Raw genomic sequence first — 20,736 nt, 5'->3', positions numbered from 1 at the left:
CCTTCTTTTCTTTCCTTCCTTCCTTCCTCCCTCCCTTTCCTTCCTTCCTTTCTTTCCTTCCTTCCTTCCTTATTTCCTTCCTTCGTCCCTCCCTTTCCTTCCTTCCTTTCTTTCCTTCCTTCCTTCCTCCCTCCCTTTCCTTCCTTCCTTCCTTCCTCCCTCCCTTTCCTTCCTTCCTTTCTTTCCTTCCTTCCTTCCTCCCTCCCTTTCCTTCCTTCCTTTCTTTCCTTCCTTCCTTCCTTCTTTCCTTCCTTCGTCCCTCCCTTTCCTTCCTTCCTTTCCTTCCTTCCTCCCTCCCTCCCTCCCTCCCTTTCCTTCCTTCCTTTCTTTCCTTCCTTCCTTCCTCCCTCCCTTTCCTTCCTTCCTTTCCTTCCTTCCTTCCTTCCTTCCTTCCTTCCTTCCTTCCTTCTTTCCTTCCTTCCTCCCTCCCTTTTTTCCTTCCTTCCTTTCTTTCTTTCCTTCCTTCCTTCCTTCCTTCCTTCCTTCCTTCCTCCCTCCCTCCCTTTCCTTCCTTCCCTTCCTTCCTTCCTCCCTCCCTTTCCTTCCTTCCTTTCCTTCCTTCCTTCCTTCCTTCTTTCCTTCCTTCCTCCCTCCCTTTTTTCCTTCCTTCCTTTCTTTCTTTCCTTCCTTCCTTCCTTCCTTCCTTCCTTCCTTCCTTCCTTCCTTCCTTCCTTCCTTCCTTCCTTCCTTTCCTTCTTTCCTTCCTTCCTTCCTTTCTTTCTTTCTCTTTCCTCCCTTCCATATACTTTCTTTCTTTATTCCTTATTGAAAGACAACCTTATTAACTTATTCAGAATCTTTTTCAACTTTAGCTAACTAATTTAGGAAACAGAATCCCACCACCCCTCAAAAAAGTTGCAACCAACTTCTTTCAGCTAATCTCTTGACTGCCTGATAAAATGCTTCATAATTTCCCTGCCTCTGATTAGGTTAGCTACTTCTCTACCAATATTGCAATGTCTTCCTCTCCTGAATTCTTACTGGATAAACTCCATGTTTTGCTTAATGATGTTCTCCTATAATTGAAGAGCCAATCTTCAATCTGTATGATTGAATAGCTAAGCTTCTATAAATTTATATGTCATCAAAACTACCATATTCACAATTTTTAATGTTCAAATCACAATTTCTTGAATGCCTGTTGTATTTCTGGTAGAGTCCTACGCACTGAAAATGCAAAGATGAGCAAGATAGATGTGATCCTTGCTCCAGCAGACTTACAGCCTAGTAGAGAAGACTGATAAGCAAATGGCTCTGGGATTATATTAAAGAGTCTAAGGAAAATTGCTCTGAAGGGAGAAGAAAGAGAGTGTGAGATTTAGCACAAGCTCTAGCATTGTGGCATTTTAAATAATTCTCTTTATCCTCCATTTGTCTTTAAAGAACATCTTCTGCCTAATTTTCCCATTGTAATCTTGTTCCTTTCCAACCCACGGAAAATTTTTAGAGACTTTCAATTTAGAATCAGAAGGGCTTTCAGAAATTGTATTGTCAGGGTTCTTCATCTACTTCAAGAGAAAGATGAGGGTGAAGTGCCTTGCTCAGGATCCCACAGCTAGTCAAGAGCAGAGGTTTCCTCGATGTTCTTCTACTCATCAGGTGCCTGCCGTCTGTTCCTGTCCTCCTCCGTTTTCTAAAATTAGCCTTGGAGAACTGGTGTGCTACAATGTGGATTGACTATTTACTTGAGACGTACCTTCCCTGCCTCCCTTTGAGGTCAGTTGTCCACTAAGGACACATCCCTCAGTCGTAGCAGAAGCTTATGTACCAACCTGCAGGAGAGCTTCTTGCTTCCCCTTGGGGCTTTGTCAGCTTTCAAAAAGATGTAAATTTGCTTCTAGGTTTATGACTTACTTGGGAAAATTGTTTACTCTTTTGAGCCCCAATTTCTTGATCTATAAAACAGTGATAATAAAATAACTCAATGTATTTTTTGTTTTTATTTTTGTAAACGAGATCATATGTGTGATGTCTTTTGCTGAGTGCCTGACATCCTGCAGGTGATGGACAGCTGTCAGGGCGACCTGCTGCTGTTATTTCCTCAGTACCGTTCTCCTGTGTGGAATGCTTCCCAGTTCCCCAAGCCACTGTGTGATTAATACAGGACTTATTCTTCTTTAACCCTCCCAGTTGCAATTAATTATGTCTTTCTAAGCACTTACACATTATTCTTGTCGAACAAAGATTTTATTTGTGCTACATTTTCAGATGAAATTGTAAGTAATTCAAAGTCAAAATTGTAAATTATTCTTCTCAGTATTACTTCAATGTGTACCTAATATTTTATACAGATAGATGCTAAATAAATGCGTCCATACTAAGAGCCCATTACAACTCATTTGTTTCGTCATCCACAAAATATTCATTGAGCACCAGAGTTGTACCATTCTTTCCACTACTACTTAACAGAGAATGATTGAAATAAAAGAATACTGATAAATTGTTTTAAATAAGTCAATGGAAAGACTAATAATAAAGTCAAATTGTGTGGGCACAATTTAGTAGCTAAATAACAAGCTCCGTTCTTGGTCTGAAAGGCGGCACTGGTTCAAGACTATGAAGGCATCTGCGTTTGACTTGCACCTCCACTGTCAGCAGGCCTGGCAGTGACAGAGGAGTGAGAAAGTAAGCCGCACCTCTCTGGAATGAGAAGCAATGATGCTCACGAAGTCGAAGGCCATTCACAGCTACTTCAAGCCATTTCAAAGATGAGGGGAACATAGTAGGGCTGAGTACATTGGATACTTTTTCTTCCATTCTTGAGATACTTTACTAAGAAAACTATGTTCCAGCTCCATCCTAAAAATTTATAGCTTTCATATAAAAGCTATAACCCAATTATAACCTAAGAATATGAGGAAGGGGGAGAGGGAGGGGAGGGGAGGGAGAGAATGGACAGAGGGAGGGTGATTGGTGGGATTACACCTGCCAGGCATCTTACAAGGGTACATGGGAAACTTACTAAATGTAGAATGTAAATGTCTCAACATAACTAAGAAAATGCCAGGAAGGCTATGTTAACCAGTGTGATGAAAATATGTCAAATGGTCTATAAAACCAGTGTATGGTGCCCCATGATCGCATTAATCTACACAGCTATGATTTAATAATAAATAAAAATAAAAAAAACAAGGTGAGGGGAATAAGCTACTTACCACCCTTCCAATGTCAGCCCCTTCTCCTCACCCTGGTAGAGGACCTCATTGTTTGTGCCATCTGTTTAGAACTTTTTATAAACATTAAAATGGTTTCCCCTCTGTAAATACCAAATCCTCCTGGCTGGAGAGAAAATCTATAAATCATAAAAACAAACCAGGAAAATAGAAGAAGGAAAAAAAAAAGAAGAAACTCTTCTTTAAAACACCTTCTTGGATTTCACCTCTGTGGTCTGTTTCTCTTTTATGTTCATACTCAGTTACAAGCCCATGAGATATCGGTCTTACAATTTTTGCTAAGGCCATGTGTTAGCCTTTCCAGTTTTGGCTTAGAAGTATGATTTAAGTAGAGATTTAGCCTAGGAAACATATTTTCAGTTCAGACCCAAAAATAAGCAAATAGGAAACTGACCTTATCAAAAACAAATCCCTTTAAACTGCCTGGGCAGAAAAGAGCTTTTTGTACATCTCCTGTACAGACTCTTTTTCTCTGTTTATCTTACTTCCATTTTTTTGTTACATGACTTTCTCACAGCTTTTTAGGATGGGCATATGTGTATATTTAAAATCTGCTAACGCATACTTAAACACCCCAATGTGTTACATCGTGGTATGCATTCAAAGTGTCATTAAAATAGCGACAACAAAAGACTAGCTACTAAAAAAGTCCCCAATTTCAGAATTAGCTAAGTTTTTTTGAACCAGTATTCTCTTCTGGCAGCAAGTAAGAAATATACCAGGAAAATAGTAATTCTTACAGGATCCTCTCCTGTCAGCTGGATGTGCCTTTCTCTTTGTTCTGTTGATTTACAGGTGCTGAAAATGAGGGACACATTTCAAGGCATGCAATTAACAATAGCACCCATGACGAGGCTTTGTCTCTGAAAGCCTTTCTGGATTAAGTCTAGGTCAAATTCTTCCCCTTGCGTGTATATATTGGGCTTCTTCAGAAAGCAGTGACAGGCACATTGTCAGGCTGACCTTGGCCTTCTTTTGTCTTTGAGTCCTTGTCATTCAGCAAAGACTTCATTCCCAGTTGCTGGGATGAGGTCTCGGCAGCAGTGGGGAACAATGGCAAGAGAGGGGAAGGACCCTTTGTCTGCTTTGTTAGCAACAGGCAGAGAAGAAATTAACTTCCTCACTTGTACAGTGCTGACTTACTCAATACCGTTATTATAAAGAATATTAGGAAAGGATTGTAAATTCAATGAGAAATGTTTATTAATTAAATGATAACAAACATTGCTTAGAAACTGGCAATTTTGTATTGCTTGGCAGGACAGTGGGGTCATTTTTTTTTTTTTTTCCTCTCTTGGTTTTGCAAGATTCACTGCCAGCAAGGAAATATTTGTCTGTTCCTTTTGTGAATTTATTTTTCTAGCTCCATGAAATGTGACTGTCAATGGTAGGAGCCTGCTGCATAGTCAGAGTTTTAGACATGAAGGAAGACCTTCAATGCCAGGGACAAGTACACAAAACCCCATGGAGACCTAGAGGCCGTGGAGGGCACAGGCCCTGCCTCCGTGATGACTGAAGATGGCTTTCATTACAGGAGACCATCTGCTCAGAGGAGCTCACAGGCAAAGCACCAGCCCTCTCTTTCTGGGGGCTGGGAAATGGAAGATCACAGTGTATAAGGTTTCATAGTGAGGGAGCAGACCTAGCCCTGTTTTGTCAGATGTGAGGCACTAAGAGGCATTATTGAAACAGTGTGAGAACTTCCTTTACAAGGGAAACACAGAAGTTTGGAGAGGGCTTTGCAGCCAGGACCCAGCCTCCACTGGAGGAAGGGAGTCATTGTCCAGCACAGAGCATTTAAGGGTGGAGACCCCCTTCCAGTGTTTCTCTGGCCCACCATTATGCTTTTCACAGCATCATCTTTCCTGTTCCCCGGGCTTCCCTGTCCCACCGTCCACACCACTGTGGCCCATCACTCCTCACTGAGGGCCTCCTAAGAGTGGGTCCCTGCGCAGGCTTCTTGGAGTGTACCAGTCAGCACTTGAGGGTGGCCGGGCCTCCTCTGTCTGTGACAACTGCTTCTTCATTCATGTCATGTCCCCTCACTGCTCCTTCACTGCCTCTTCTCCTGCTCTCCTCATTCCTCTGAAGCCTGGAGGGGTTTGCCTGGCTCCTGACCACTAACTCTCAGTTTCCCGAATCTGGCTTTTATTTTCTTGTTTGGTGCAAACCCAAAGAATATAAACCTCTAGAAGTGCCCTTAAGAGCAGTCCCTGCTGACAGAGACCAGAAAGGAAGGGGCACTGCCAATTCCCAGGCCACCAGGAGGGTCCAGGCTGCTGGTTATTCATTCTCCATCTTCTGTCCTTTGTCAAAGAATTTCATTTGAGTATCAGAGACTTCCTCCCTGGGCTCCTCCACGTTACTAGCTCTGAGCTTTCAAGAACCGTACTTTGCACTCTCTAATCTAGTTTCTGAAAACATTTAGCAATTTTCCTGGTTCTACAGATTAGTTGGAAACCCAGGAAGTCTGAGAAACAAGGTTCAAGTATGATCCTTTTGGAGCAAGGTAGAGAGGGTGGGAAGGTGGGATATGTTGAGAAAATTGTGGAAAGGGAAAGGTTAGCATGACTGTGGGAATTGTATTCCTTCTCATTCCCTGGGAAAACAGCGGAAAGAGCATAGACTGGAGATCAGATGTGTGGGCAATTCTGACAAGTTGACCCTGCAGTTCTGAGCCTGAACTTCTTTACCTTAAAATTAGGATGCTAGGATGGACCTTATGATCCCATAGCATAAACAAAGTCACATGTATATGGTATCTGACACACTGCAGCTGCAATAAAAACTCAGTCTCATCTTCCTCTTCCATGTTTATAAAAGTGAATTTCTTGGAATGCTTATATGGTGGTAATTTCTATTTTTTTATTCTCTGCTTTATTTTGCCTGAACTTTTATTTTTATTTTGGCCAACATTTCCTCCCCCAAACAAACATATTATTAAGGAAAAAGTGCTGAGGAGTCTTAGTGTGAATATCAATAAAAATAAACTATTCGCATGGGGGATTAAGAGGAATTAACGTGGGCCTAATACTGATCCACACCTGATTACCTATTATGCTTCTGTGCCAAAGATGAAGAGGATCTGGGGAAATCCTTCCTGTCCCTTTGAAAGTTTATTAAAATGATAAATGAGGTTTTGGTGACAGTTAAGCAACAACAAAGTACTCTCTTGTGAACAAACCCCAGCCCCCTGCATGCTAGGAGCATTCTGATGAGGGAGAAGGGGCGATGGCTTCAGCACAGCACATGGGGACAGTGCTCCTGTGCCACCGGGGTTTGCCAAGATCACTGAGACTCCAGGATTGGGAGACAGAGTATCCCCAAACTGCCACTGGGTAGATCATAAATATTAGACATTCTGATTCTCCCTCTGCATGCATCATTTTCTCCAGATTCATCTCAAGAGAAATCGTCAATATATTAATTTTCCTAATGGAACTCAGCACTGACAAGGAATAATGAGGAGGCTGCATAATGTCCTCATTTTCCATCTGTCCCCGACACTTACATTGTAGTCACAGGGCTGGTTACAACTCAGGAGAGCACCCTTTCCCGTCGGGACTGCTGCCTTCTCAAAACTCAGTATCGTAACCACAGTCACAGGCACACATGCATTTTAGAGAATCCTTGGGCCCTAAGTTTTGATACATTTCAAAAGTATCAGAGGGGTTCTCTTTCCACATTGTTTTATATCCATCTTGACTCAGGTAAATGCCTCATCACTTTATACTGAATGGTGAGAGAAGGCCTTGGCACACGTTCCTTTAAGCCTCCGGCATATGCCTGCCATAAAGATAGTCCAGAATTTGTGTTTGACTTTATCAGGATTTTATATAATAACACAAAATTATGTCTCCTAGAATATTTTACATCTAATAGAAGACAATGATAAAATGAAGTTCCCCAGGTTGTTGGGAGGAATAAAATGAGACAGACTATGTAAAAATATTAGTGTCATTCCTGGTATGATAGACCCAATTGAGGGTTGCATTTTAGTAACAATATTGCATTTAAAGGGTCTTCCTCGCTTTCTTTACACAAATGAACAGAAATAATTGTTGAACAGTGCGTGTGGATATCTCAAAGGTGAGAGAGCATTTTTATCCATTCCCACGTGACACACTTCATCATACTGAGTACACTCGCTGGTGATGCGCAGTGGGTAGGCTCCGAAGGTGGACAGGGAGTGAAATGAACAAACTGGTGAGAGGGTTCAGAGCAGGGACAGGACCTCCTAGTGACCCACCAGGGTTGGGGTTTGTGCTGTTGTCTCCAGTGATCAAAGATCGCACTGTGTGACCCAAAGCGACTTGGTCTATAGACCAGGAAGTGAATCGTGAGAATGATAAACCTACATGTGGTTTCTTCTGCTTGATACCAATTCCTACACCACCCCCAGTTTTGACGATAAAAATATCCAGGATCCTGGTCAAATGTTTTCCCTTTATGCAACTGTTCTGACGTTCACATCTGGAAAGCAACTCTCTGTACCGTAAGCCTGTGCTTGTGTTGGAGTGTATTGAATTTGGAGAAATTAGGCATTTCTGTTCCAGAATGCCTAATAGTTGATTTAGTGGCATAATCTCTTCTAACAGAAAGCAGTCCCTTAGACAGGTATCATCGGAACACTTTGTCAGTTATTAGAAAGCCCTGATGTGGGGGAAAAAACAAACATATATATACACAAACCAAAACACCAGGTCTAAGTTGGGCGGTCTGTTTGGAAGGCCATGGGTCTTACAAACTAGGTTTAAATCCCAGCTCCATCTGTAATGCAAAACTATTCTGCATTATCTCTTGGAGAACAGATTTCTATAATCATATAATAATACACATCTTGCTGGATGATTGCAGAGATTATGTAAGGTGATGCAGAGGAAGTGCCTGGCAACTGGCAGACACCTGACAGGTAGTTGCAATTATTCCACTTACTGAGGCGTGGGGCTAGGAATTGGTTCCTGTCAAATTTCTCCTCTCCAGCAGGCATTTTACAGGTTAGTTCTCATAATTATCACTGCGACCTGATTTACAGATGAGAAACCTGCATCCCACAAAGTCTGCCCATGCTACCGCCAGCCTGACATGGAACGACAGCCTGGGCCTAGATCCCCCAACACACCCTCCTCACGTCATGTGGCTTCCCTGAACGATTCTGACAAGCCAGAAGCAGAGATGTGAAGGGCTATCCCAAGACCACCAAGCACACAGATCCCCAGGAACACAATCCACCTGTGCTTTTACTCACAACATAAACAAAAGGCAGCTGGCCACGGAGGCTGATGCCTCTGCACACTTCCAACTAGGAAGGAATCACAGGTGCACCGGCACATGCACATTGTTGGGCTGACACAGGGTTACCACACTGTGATCATTTTCATTGAATGTATTTAATAAATTAATCCTTTAATCCACTCACAGAATGTTTGTCACACTATAATCAAAGAATTTTATAATCAGAGTCCGTTATTGTTATAGGTTGAATTGTGTTTCATCCAATAAGATACATCAAAGTCCTGACCCCTAGTACCTAGGAATGTGACATCTTTGCAAAAGGGTCTTTATAGGAGTGATCAGCTAAAATCAGAGCCTTAGCATGGGCCCCAATCCAATGTAATTCGCGTTTTTACAAAAAGGAAAAGCTTGGGAAGAGAGACACTGAGAGAGGGGAGATGGTATGAGGAGACCCAGGAAGATGGCCAGCTACGAGCCGTGGAGAGAGGCCTGGAGCAGAGGCCCATCATGGCACTCAGAAGAACCACCTTGATCTTGGACTTTTGGACTCCAGAACCATGGGATGATAAATTGCTTAAGCCACACATTTCTGATCCTTTTTTTATGGCAGCCCAAGCAAAATAACACAAGTGTCTCCCAGCAGGAATCTAGTGGGATCACATGACATGATTCAAAGTTACTCCCAGATCCTTTCTACTTTGGATTGCGTGGTTCAGGGCGGTGCCTGTGGCTCAAAGGAGTAGGGCGCCAGCCCCATATGTCGGAGGTAGTGGGTTCAAACCCAGCCCCGGCCAAAAATTGGATTGCTTGGTGCATCTTCATGACTATGTATATAACTGACATTAACCTCAGAAGTCCCAGAATTCACTGGGAATGAGAACCCTGGTGCATCTTCGCCTGACAGAAGCCTAACCCATGAGCGGTGATGAGAGGGACATTGTCTCTGAACAAAACGTGCCCACACCATCAGCAATCACCTGTGCACATCACCACACCACAATGCCTTCTGGGGACAAGTCCACGGTGAGCAGCTCGGCGACCAGCAGTTGTTCACTCTTACGGACACTAATTCTTCAATCATCTGGCTCAGAGTAACAGCGTCATGAAAGCTGTTGTCTGAGGATCAGCCCCACAGCCTTGGATAAGTTACACTTTCCTGCTTCTCTGCTTCCCCGTCTCTACGAGGGCCACTGGTCCCTGCCCCAAACTGCTCCCTAAAGTGTGTGATACTAAAGGAGCCCTGACATGTGGAAAGACTTTGTCTTTGGAAGACAAAGTTCACACATGTACTTTAGGCTACCAGATCATGGTAAAGCACGTGTTTGTTAGAAATTCTTTTCAAAAGAAGCAAAGTCGATGGAAACCCAAAATGTACAAGTTCTAACCTGAGCAGAAGGCCTGGCACACAGCGTCATCTAAGAACAAAGCAGCCAGCATTCTCTCTCTAGAGACAAAACACATTATTTCTATGACACGTTTGGTCTCCATCTGCTCAGAGAAAAGGAGTGAATCTCCCAGATGGCTCACCATTGGGCCAGGCCTGCCTACCAGAGAGCCGCTCCCTCCAGTGCAGACTGAACGTTAAGTAACTTTAGGCTGCACTAATGGAAATAGCAGATGGGCACTAAGTGAGGGAAAACAAATGAATACCTTGATATTTTGCTCTATTTTGGTGTTAATAAAAGCACTGCTACTAATCACTGATCAGTTTCTAATGATTTTGGTAAATCTGTTTTTCATTTTTCTGAAGAATTCTCGAGCAATACCCATCATACTCATTGTTGAAATTATATATTCATGAAAAAAAATTAAATGCTCCCAATTATGTTATATGGTCATATTTTCCACATAAACACAGGCATTTATTTCCTCTAGCGGTACCCAGAGCCAACACAATATGTAATTTGCTAGGCTATTTGGCAACTAAGAATGATTAAGACCCTGCTGTTTGCAGTTAATATGGTGCATAACTTGAGTTTGAGGCCAGCAAAGGAAGTAGGGCTGATGCTGAACTGTTCCTTTGTTTGTGAACGTGGAAGTTTTATACCACATTATGCCTAGTTTGGTAGAAACTTGCTACAGAAATAACAAAAGGAAAAAAGAGAAAGAAAAACAATTATTTCACTTAATGCTTGTCAACTTTCATCTTGATTTTCATTGCAATGGCATAATTATGATAAAGGAAAATAGGAAACTCAGTAGGCTAGCTGGCGTGTTGGTGAGACAGGTGTGGGTATGAGCTTCCCTCTGCCACACAGTTGTGCTCCAGGCCCTGACCACAGACAACATCCCTCCTTCTGCACAGCCGCGTGGCTAATGCTTTTGGTGGGGAACAAAGGACACAGGTGTGTGAGTGTCAGATCTGGGCAAACTCACTTAGGAAGATTAGCAAGCTGCAAATGAAAGTTACAGAGAAAATCAAAGAATCGAGGCAGCGTTTAAAAATATTGAGAGAATTAATGACTTTTTTTTAGTCCTTAAGATCTTAGTCCTTAAGATCGAATTACCAAAGAAGGACATTTTAAACGAGGTGGCCATAGAGAAAGGACATTTCCCAGAGGTGCGCTGTCCTCTGCAGTGCCTCGTAGAAAACGTTGCTGCCTGTCCCTGAAAGCTTTTTGGGGTACAGAGAGATTACTAAACTGGGACAGGAGAGAATGGTCAGAGCAGCCGATCAATGGCTAAATGACCCTGTGCGACCAATAAAGACATAGACTCTGTGGCCAAGAGTGCAGTCCCTTAGGCAATCAGGATTTCTGGCCAATTTCTAGAAGATGTTGACCAACCTAGGGCAAAAGTGGTTAGAGAAGCTCTGATGAAGTGAAAGATGATTGTGCATTCATATACTGTATTCCGAATGAGAATATAATAAATTCAAAATAAATACATGATTTGACTCGGTGGTTGCAAATTTGTCCCAACTCACCAGAATAATGTAGTAAAACAAACAAACAGTGTGCTGGGACAGAAAGAAAGGAAGATGGCCCCGTAGTAATGAGCAGCAGTCACAGTGAGGATGGAGGGAGCTGGACCTGAGAGTTAGGACTACAACAGGCACAGGTGGCCTGTGAGGGATTCCAGGGTGCCCGCCACATCCGGACACTGCTGCCATTGTCATGGCCACTAACATGAAGGCTAACGAGGAGTTTCAGCATCACATAATTAGGAATCAATGCAGCACATAGCCATAGTCCAGAATATACCAAACTTACACGCTGTTTAAAAACTGTTCGAATCAGAGAGAGATGGGGCACCCCTTTGGAAGTCTCAGGATGACCAAGGAAGCAGCTATGTTGGTATAGCCACAGGAGTCCCCTCTGCAGGTGTCCACTTCAGGCAGACTCAGAATTTGACCTTTAAATCCCCAGCTACAGCATGCTCCACCCTGGCTCTGTGTTTGCCCAAATCACGCACTAAAACCTGCCAGGGCATGCTATCACATCGAGCTTAGTTTACATTTAAGTTTCAGGTGGCCTCCAAGCATCAAAAGGTAAGTTCCTCTCTCTGAGACAGTGAGCTACTGGGATGTTGGAGGTTTCTTTTCAAAGACAGTATGACATGCATTGTTAGACAGCAATTAATTCCTGAACACATTCATGTTCTTTAGGACCTGAGTTGCCAACTCCTCTAAGGATCTATCTGGGCAGAGGAGGGTATTTCCGTGGGGAGCTGCTGTTTGATGCCTTCCAGCTGTAAATAGAATTGGGGGGACTGTGGAGCAGGTGGCCTTGGCGATCCTTTATAGCTCTAGGAGCTTATAAATACATGATATCTTAATAAAAAAATTGTTTTTTATTTTTCTTGGATAGTTCCAGCCACTTGGTTTTGGCAACAGTTTAAGCATTCTGGAATATATCCCTGGACTATTGCCCTGCCTTGGTTGTCTAGGAATAGAGCTGCTAAAGACATGGGGTTAAAAGAAGATTCTGTGAGCACCAAAATAAGAGGTGGGTTGGGTTTTAGAGTCCACCGAGGCTGGGTGGAGATGTGTCATGGTCAGTAAGATCATTGTACAGCTGCCTCTGTGGACCCTAGAACATCTTCATTCGTAGAACATCATATGCAAATGATGGTGCTGACAATGACTTTGTGGCTGGTCTTCTCAGGCACGTGTGCCAGGAGAGCAAGTGACATGTGCAAGAATCATCACACACACCATGTGTGGGACTAATTCAAACCCCCACACAAAAGCACTGACAGAAAAGTACTCTACTCCTTTGGTTCATCAGCTTTAGAAAATAAGGATAAAAGAGTTGAGGTTATTGGATGATGTTATGAAAGATGATAACTTTGAAATTCTTTATACCTGAGGAGGTGGCAATGCTGAGCAGCACTACCTGAAGGTCTGTGCTCTCTAAATGCCTCCATGCGTAGGAAATTACGCATTGTCTCTGGGCCCTCTCTGTAGGACCTCCGGCTCGGAAGGGACATTTCATATATCGAACTAAATGATCTCTTTTTTACAGGCTTCCAGGTATGGATATGCTACACAATTTCCTGCCTTCCTTCTCTTTCCTTTTTTTTTTTGGATAATGCATCATTTTTAAAGAATCTATTTAAGAAACAAGAATGATTTGCACTCATGGAGTGTTGTGTGGCTGGCGCCCAACTCGCCCAGGTGAGTGTCCTGTGGAGCTGGACACGGTGGATGTGGAGGTCACTCCCTGTCTGGAGCACAGGAATCCTCCTGCAGGCAGGGCTGTGTCTTCATGCAGGGGAGGGCTGATATCTTGATGGATTAAAACCACATTTTTCTTCTGTATGGGAAACCACAAGAGAAATCTCTTTGTATAGTGTGTCAAATATATTAGATTTATATATATAAGAAATCAAATTCCGTTAAATCAATTTAAGCATTTCCTGAATCTGTTTTATGCATTCTTTTAAGTTGGATAAAAAATTGGATTAAGATGCTGAAAAACGAAAACACCAATAATGATAATTTATCTTCAGCCCTTATTAACGTTTTCACAGCATAACTCCCATCTTGAGCTGTGGCCCCTTTCAATGAGGTTACATGTTAACAAAACCATCCTAAGTTAAAAATACCATATCATAAATCAAAAATGCATTTAATACATCTGAACTACTGAGCATCATAGCTCAGCCTCGCCTCCCTTCCACAGGTTTAGAACATTTATGTTAGCCTACAGGTGGGCGAAGTCATCCAAAGCAGAGACTGCTTTATAATAAATCCCTGACTGTCTCACATGATGTGTTGAATGCTGGACAGAATGTGTGTGGTTTTGCACCATTTCAAAGTCAGAGCATCATAAGTTGGGGGGTCACTACTGGGGATCTCAGCACTTTTAAGTTGAAAGGCGGTAGGGACTGACAGTTGCACTTCACAGAGAACACTGAGGCACAAAACAAGTTAGTTCCTCTAGGACACAAGGATGCTCTGGACAGCCCCGCATCCTGACACTCTGGGGAGGTTCCCTGGGCTCTTTCTGAGCCACGGGACTGACCGTTTCTAAGCTGGAGCCCTGCTGTCTCCTTGGGGCTCCCCTCAGGCCCTGAGGCCCGAGACCTCTCTCTTCCTCCTGCGGACTCTGTCCGAACTTTGCATCTCAGGTTTGTCAGCATTTGTGTGGTGTTCTGTTCACAATGGCTTGTGTTCTTATTTTTTCCTGCACCCCAAGGTCCTTCTCTCCCACTCCTTCCTCCTAACCCAGGACTGGGCCTTTGTGATCCTAAATCGAGGCTAACTCCCTTCAGCTTTGCCATTCCACTGTGGCTTATTTTTCTGGGTCACACTGTGTCACCCTAAAATTCCAACACTGAAGGGCTCATCCCCTTTCCTCTGAAGGCGACCTCATGGGCAGAGTCTTTGCTGATGAAGTTAACAGGAGGTCATTAGGATGAGTCCTTAACAACATAATACTTATAGGAAGAGGAAATTTGAAGACAGGCTCAGGGACAGACGGCAGTGGGAAGGCGCAGGGGGAGGCCGCCACCCAGAAGCCCCAGAGAGAGGCCTGGGATGGATCCTTCCCTCCCAGCGCTTGGGAGGAGCAGAAACACTTAACCTGCAGACCATGAGGTGATGAATTCCTGCTGTTGAAGCTGCACAGGGTGGTACTTTGTCATGATAGGCCTAGCCAGTGACACAGGTTGGGATCCAGCAAGAGAGAGGCCTCACGCCTCCGTGTCTGTGTGCAGTCCCAAGGAGACAGCAGGACTGTGCATAGAAATGGTTAACAACATGGCTCAGAAAGAGCCCTGGGAATTTCCTCCGGGGCACGGAGCTGTCAAGAGCCTCCTTGTGATCTGGAGAAGGTAACTTACCTTAGTCCACGGTCCCTGAGAGGACAGAATGGCTAGCAGGCTCCAGTCACTGTGCAGAGTAGCATTCACCACATCCACAGGGTGTGGAGGCTACGGCCGGAGACCCTACACCTACCACCTGGCTGCCCTCGCGGACACTTCGTCAATCCTCAGGCCTTTCCACAATGAGGACACGGTTATCTGTGGAGGATGCTGTTTGTCAATAAAACCTCTATTCAACAAAAGTGCTTGAAGAAATAGGCACCTAAAAAATCTTTCTTTTAAATTTTTATTTATTTATTTTTATTGTTAAATCATAGCTGTGTACATTAGTGCAATCAAGGGGTACAATGTGCTGGTTTCATATACAATCTGAAATATTCTCATCAAACTGTTCAACGTAGCCTTCATGGCATTTTCTTAGTTACTGTATGTAGACATTTGTATTTTGTGTTTAGTAAGTTTTGCCTGTACCCATTCTAAGATGCACCTAGGTGTGGCCCCACCCATTACCCTCCCTCCACGCTAACCTCCCCCCTCCCTTCCCCTTCCTTGGCCCTTTCCCCATAGGCTTGTGCTATCCTGGTAAAAGACAGAGTCGGCAAAGATGGTAAAGCCAGGCCGAGTAGAGAAGAGAAAACGCAAAGTCCGTGAAGGCCGGCAGTGGAGTACAAGAATTGACCTCTGGATTGATTGACTGCTACATATTTTATGTTATATAAATAGAAACACCAAGTAGATTACAAAAGTAATTATAAAAATCAGCAATTCTTCTGTCATTGCGCACTATTGCTGCTGGCTACCATGAGTGCTACAGTGGTCTTTTCCCTGGTTAGTTTTTTTTTTTTTTTTTTTTGAGACAAAGTCATACTCTGTCACCCTGGGTGGGTCGGGTGCCCTGGTATCATAGCTCACAGCAACCTCAAACTCTTGGGCTCAAGTGACCTTCCTGCCTCAGCCTCCCAAGTAGCTGGACCCACCACAATGCCTGGGCAGTTTTTCTGCTTTTGGTACAGATGGCATCTTGCTCTTGTTCAGGCTGGTCTTGAACTCCTGAGCTGAAGCAATCCACCCACCTTGGCCTCCAAGAGTGCTAGCATTACAGGTGTGAGCCACCACACCTGACCTCCTCTGGTTGGTTTTAAAAATCATACAAAAATATATAAAATGTGCTAAGGAACAATGTTATAGCAGGTGTGTGACACTGTTGCTGATGACTTCAGTGCTGATGACAGAGCTTTGCATTCATCATCTTATTTTTGTCCCCAACCAAACTTTAGAGGAACACAGTTGTATTTTCAGAATAACCTAAAGGTCAGAGAGGATCAGCACACCGGGGGCATCACTGAGACAGGGAGGGGCCGAGCAGGAACAGGGACTAGGAAACCCACGAGTCTCCCTGAGCGGCGGTGACTTCCCCAAGTTCATGCCTACCCCTCTAGAGAGTCTTGAAAGTCTTCATAATTGGGGGGCAAGTGATCTCCTTGATCGAATGGAATGAAGTGAAAGAAAAGCTGGGGGCGGCACCTGTGGCTCAGTCGGAAAGGCGCCGGCCCCATATGCCGAGGGTGGCGGGTTCAAGCCCGGCCCTGGCTGAACTGCAACCAAAAAATAGCTGGGCATTGTGACGGGCGCCTGTAGTCCCAGCTACTCGGGAGGCTGAGGCAAGAGAATCGCTTAAGCCCAGGAGTTGGAGGTTGCTGTGAGCTGTGTGAGGCCACGGCACTCTACCGAGGGCCATAAAGTGAGACTCTGTCTCTACAAAAAAAAAAAAAAAAGAAAGAAAAGCAAGAGCGTCAGGCTGCTCAGCTGGGAGAAATGAGTGAGAAAGGCTGGGAAGTCACCGCTGACTCCTGGTTTCTACTCTAAGACCCCAAAGAGCATCCCCAGGACAGTGGGTCATTTGCTCTTTGAGAGCACGGCTCCGAATTACACATCTCCCCACATTATCTGACTCTGCAGACTGCATGATTGGAGGAGGCCCGGGTCTCTGCACCACTTGGATAATCAGAGTTGCACTGCCAGGCAGAGGACAGGAGCAGCAGGCACCATCTGATACTGAGAAGTGCTCGTTTAGTGGGAAGTAAAGGGATGAAAACACCTCAATCTGCTCTTGACGCATGTTGTCATAAAATTTCTGTGTCACTGCAAAAAAGAAAAGGTTCCTACATATAGATCATACACAGCACTGGGGAGCACAGTCTTATTTTTCCAGAGCCTGGAATTCTGAGTCTTTTCTTTCTGGTAACATATTGAAAATTGGTTTTCTAGGGACAAAAATTGTCTTGCTCTGAGGGGAATGCTGCCACGCTTGGGAATGCCCTCTAATGGTCATTGCTTAAAAACCCCAGGCAGAAATGCATGACAGGCCTTGGCCAGGTGGCATTGGAAGGCAGGGCCATTGACTTGTGAAGTGGTCCACCTGGTTGTGTGTGGGTGTCTGTGTCTCTGTGACTGTTTATAAAAGGATCACACCCAGAATTTCAAAAATTCTATAAGGAATTCTGTTTCTTTGATTTTTCCCCTGCTGGAAAAAAAATGGGCGTCAAAATTGTGATCATAACATTTAGGTAGAATCCATCTATTCCAGATATCTACCTAAATATCTACAGAGCTTTTTAAATCCAGATTTTGCAAAATTTGAAAACAACCCACCCTGTGCAGTGATAGATCTTCTACCCTCGAGGTCAATTCTGCCTGAACACCGGCTGTGAGCACTTCACAGTGGGGCAGGGACCCCCCACTGGCCAGTGTAGCTAAGGGGCACCCTGTCCACCCCTCACGCTGGCTTCCTCCTCTGCTTCAATTCTCCACGTCCTGCGAACACCCCTAAGTACAGCTGTGATGCTCTGGATCGGGTTGTGGCCCCTGTGTGACGTCTACCCAGCATCTCCTCTTTCCTTCTAAACAGAACAGCAATTTCATCCCAGCAGCTCTTAATCATGTAATTTCTTTTTTTTTTTTTAAATCGAACCTTATTCTTAGTGCTAGAAGTTGTTGCTGGTACATTTAAGTCACCCCTTACATGCTTTTAAGTGTTCTGGTCAATGTGAGATAGTTATCTGATTGGGCAAATTGTCCAAAGTGATTTAAAAAAACAAAAAAACCATAAGCTCTCTTCTTCCCTCTCCCCTCGCAAGTGGGTAAGGAAGCACATTGCCCAAGTGGGCCTGGGAGACCTGCGTGCACTCCAGAAAGAAGCTTCAGTTCCCCGGGGGTAAAGGCGGGGCCTGTGTCCCGACTGCACTGCCCTTCCCTGGTGCATGTACCCTGGGATCCGTGCTGTCTCTGCACTTCCAGTCAGAGAAGATACATTTTTTAATTATTCACGCCCATCTGAGTTAAACTTTCTGTTATTTGCAGCAAAATTCAGTTCAACAGCGATAGGGTATAAGTTTGGTCTTTGTGTCAGGACCTGAAACCAAGCGTCTTTTTATATACTTGCACAAAGGGCATTTTAGGTGTTTTAAAATTATTTATTTATTTATTTATTCATTTACTTGAGACAGAGTCTCACTCTGGCATCCTGGGTAGAGTGCTATGGCGTCATAGCTCACAGCAACCTCAAGCTCTGGGGCTAAAACAAGCATCTTGCCTCAGTTTTTCTACTTTTAGTAGAGATGGGGGTCTTGCTCTGGTTCAGGCTAGTCTGGAACTCCTGAGCTCAAGTGATCCACCTGCCTCAGACTCCCATAGTGCTGGGATTACAGGCACAAGTCACTGCGCTCAGCCCACAAAGGTCATTTTAAACACCAAATGCTTATCAATGGCTTCACGTAAAGATTTCTCCACTATATTTGAAAAAGGCTTTCTCCACAGGCAGGGCTGTGGGCTTCACCCGCTGCTATTTGGCATCCCATCCCATACCCCCAACCTCCCACCTCTCCCCAGCCCCCTCCCCCGCCCCTCAGCAGCATTCCCAGGAACGCTTGTTTAAGCATCTCCTATCACTGCTACGGGCACATCTTTTGTTCTTTCCAATTTAGCATGTAACCAAAAAAGCATGTTTTATTAAAATATCTATTAGACGCGTGGCAGACCTGGGGCAGATCTTGTTCATAGCATTACAAAAAAACAAACAAAACAACAACAACAACAACAACAGCATTAGGCCAACAGAAATGTGATTTATTGTACAACTTGTATATGGATCTTACCCTTGGAACTATCTATTCGCTTCTCTGAAATATTATCAAGATTTAACCAAAACAGAAATAAACTTTGCCTACAAGGAATCACAAAAACTATCCTATATCAATGATTAAGAACATGATAGCATATGTTACACCTTTAAGCCAAAGTATACATGAATTTGATACGGCTTCAATCAGAAATTAATTACAGAGCTTGTTGAACACAGGGTTGACACTCTCAACGCCAGCCTCAGTGTTCAGGGGAAGCACCTGTTACTGGACTACTTGATGTTATCCAGGTCACTGACAGAAGATGATTGAGCTCACAGAATGCTGACGTAGACATGTTACGTTCCAAAGAGTCTCCTGATCTCAGGTTACTTCTGGATTCTTATCACCTGTGATATCCCAGTGCTCTGCTGGCTGTCACTCTTTTTCTACCAAGCTGCTCATCACACAGCTAGGATATTTCTAAAACATAAAACTGATCCCATGAACTCATTGCTTAGAGTTTTCCCAGCCTTCTCATTGCAAATAGAAGGTTCAAACTCCTTAGCCCGGTCCAGGGTCACTGGTGATCCCATCCTTCTTTTCACTCCTAGTCTCCTCCCCCAGACACCATCTGCCCCAACGTTGCTGATCTATTTGCAATTTCCTAAGGCCCTGGGCTTCTGGGCTTATGCTCATGTGGCTTCTCTTGCCTTCGTGGTTCTGTTTATGGCCACCAGACAAAATTTTAACTTTTCTTTTTTTTAGAGTATTTTTTTTTTTTTAATTTAGACATGGAATTTTTCTTTTCATACAACTTACCGCATTAAAATATTCATCTTGGTAGCTACCACAAAAACGTAATACAGAAAATTCTCTTTACATTTTGGGACAAAAATACGAATAAAAAGCAGGGCGACACCTTGCTTCTTTCCCTCACTCTACCCAGGGGGAAAGAGGAAGCCCCAGAGACGTAACGCGAAGGGAGGGAAAACCGAATTTCTAAGCGCCTTCCTCACCTGGCTTACTGAAATGGGTACAGAGCCAGACACCAGTTGATGTTGAACCAAAATTCCAACATTTAAAATTTGTAACTGGGTGAGGTGGCTCACACCTGTAATCCCAGCACTCTGGGAGGCCGAGGCAGGTGGATTGCTTGAGCTCAGGAGTTCAAGATCTGCCTGAGCAAGAGCGAGACCCCATCTCTAAACATGGCTGCGTGTTGTGGCGGGCACCTATAGCTACTTAGGAGGCTGAGGCAAGAGGATTGCTTGAACCCAAGAGTTTGAGGTTGCTGTGAGCTGTGACGCCATGGCACTCTACCCAGGGCAACATAGTGAGACTCTGTCTCAAAACAAACAAACAAACAAAAATCCTTTAGTCATCACAATCCCTGTGATTCTTTCCCTGACTCCTGCCACTGTCCACCTATCACACGTAACCAGCCCTCCCTTCCTTAACCTGCTGCGTTTCTGCACTGAACACCTCCATCATGCTTCAGTTCTTGTGAGCTGTTTTCTCCTTGGAAGGGGTGGGTGGTTATTAGCTGCTGTTTCACCCTTTGACTCCCCACACCCTTGTGCATTAGAGATGAATTCTAATGAATTGACAAACTGATATTTTGGTCAAAAAAGCCCTGTGACAATGTGCAGAATGCTGGGGAGAGAGATTTGTCTCCACAGCTTATTAGAGATTAGTTGCTTATTCTGCCTGAACTTATTTGGTAATAAACATGCACTTTACAAAAACATCTCACCTGTCTTAAGCACTACTAAAGATGAAACGAGTGCCTTACCAGAACCAGTAAGAAACACTAAGACGGATGATACTACTGCAACAAACATGACTTTTTAAACACCTTGTCCAAAACATAACAAAACAAAACAAAAACAAAATTAAATCACATACAGAAATGCATGAACACAAAACCTCCCCCACAG

Source organism: Nycticebus coucang, chromosome 4 (genome assembly GCF_027406575.1).
Source record: "Nycticebus coucang isolate mNycCou1 chromosome 4, mNycCou1.pri, whole genome shotgun sequence".
In the NCBI taxonomy this organism is placed as follows: Eukaryota; Metazoa; Chordata; class Mammalia; order Primates; family Lorisidae; genus Nycticebus; species Nycticebus coucang.
The sequence above is the reverse complement of the archived record's forward strand: the minus strand, read 5'-3'. Positions refer to the sequence as shown.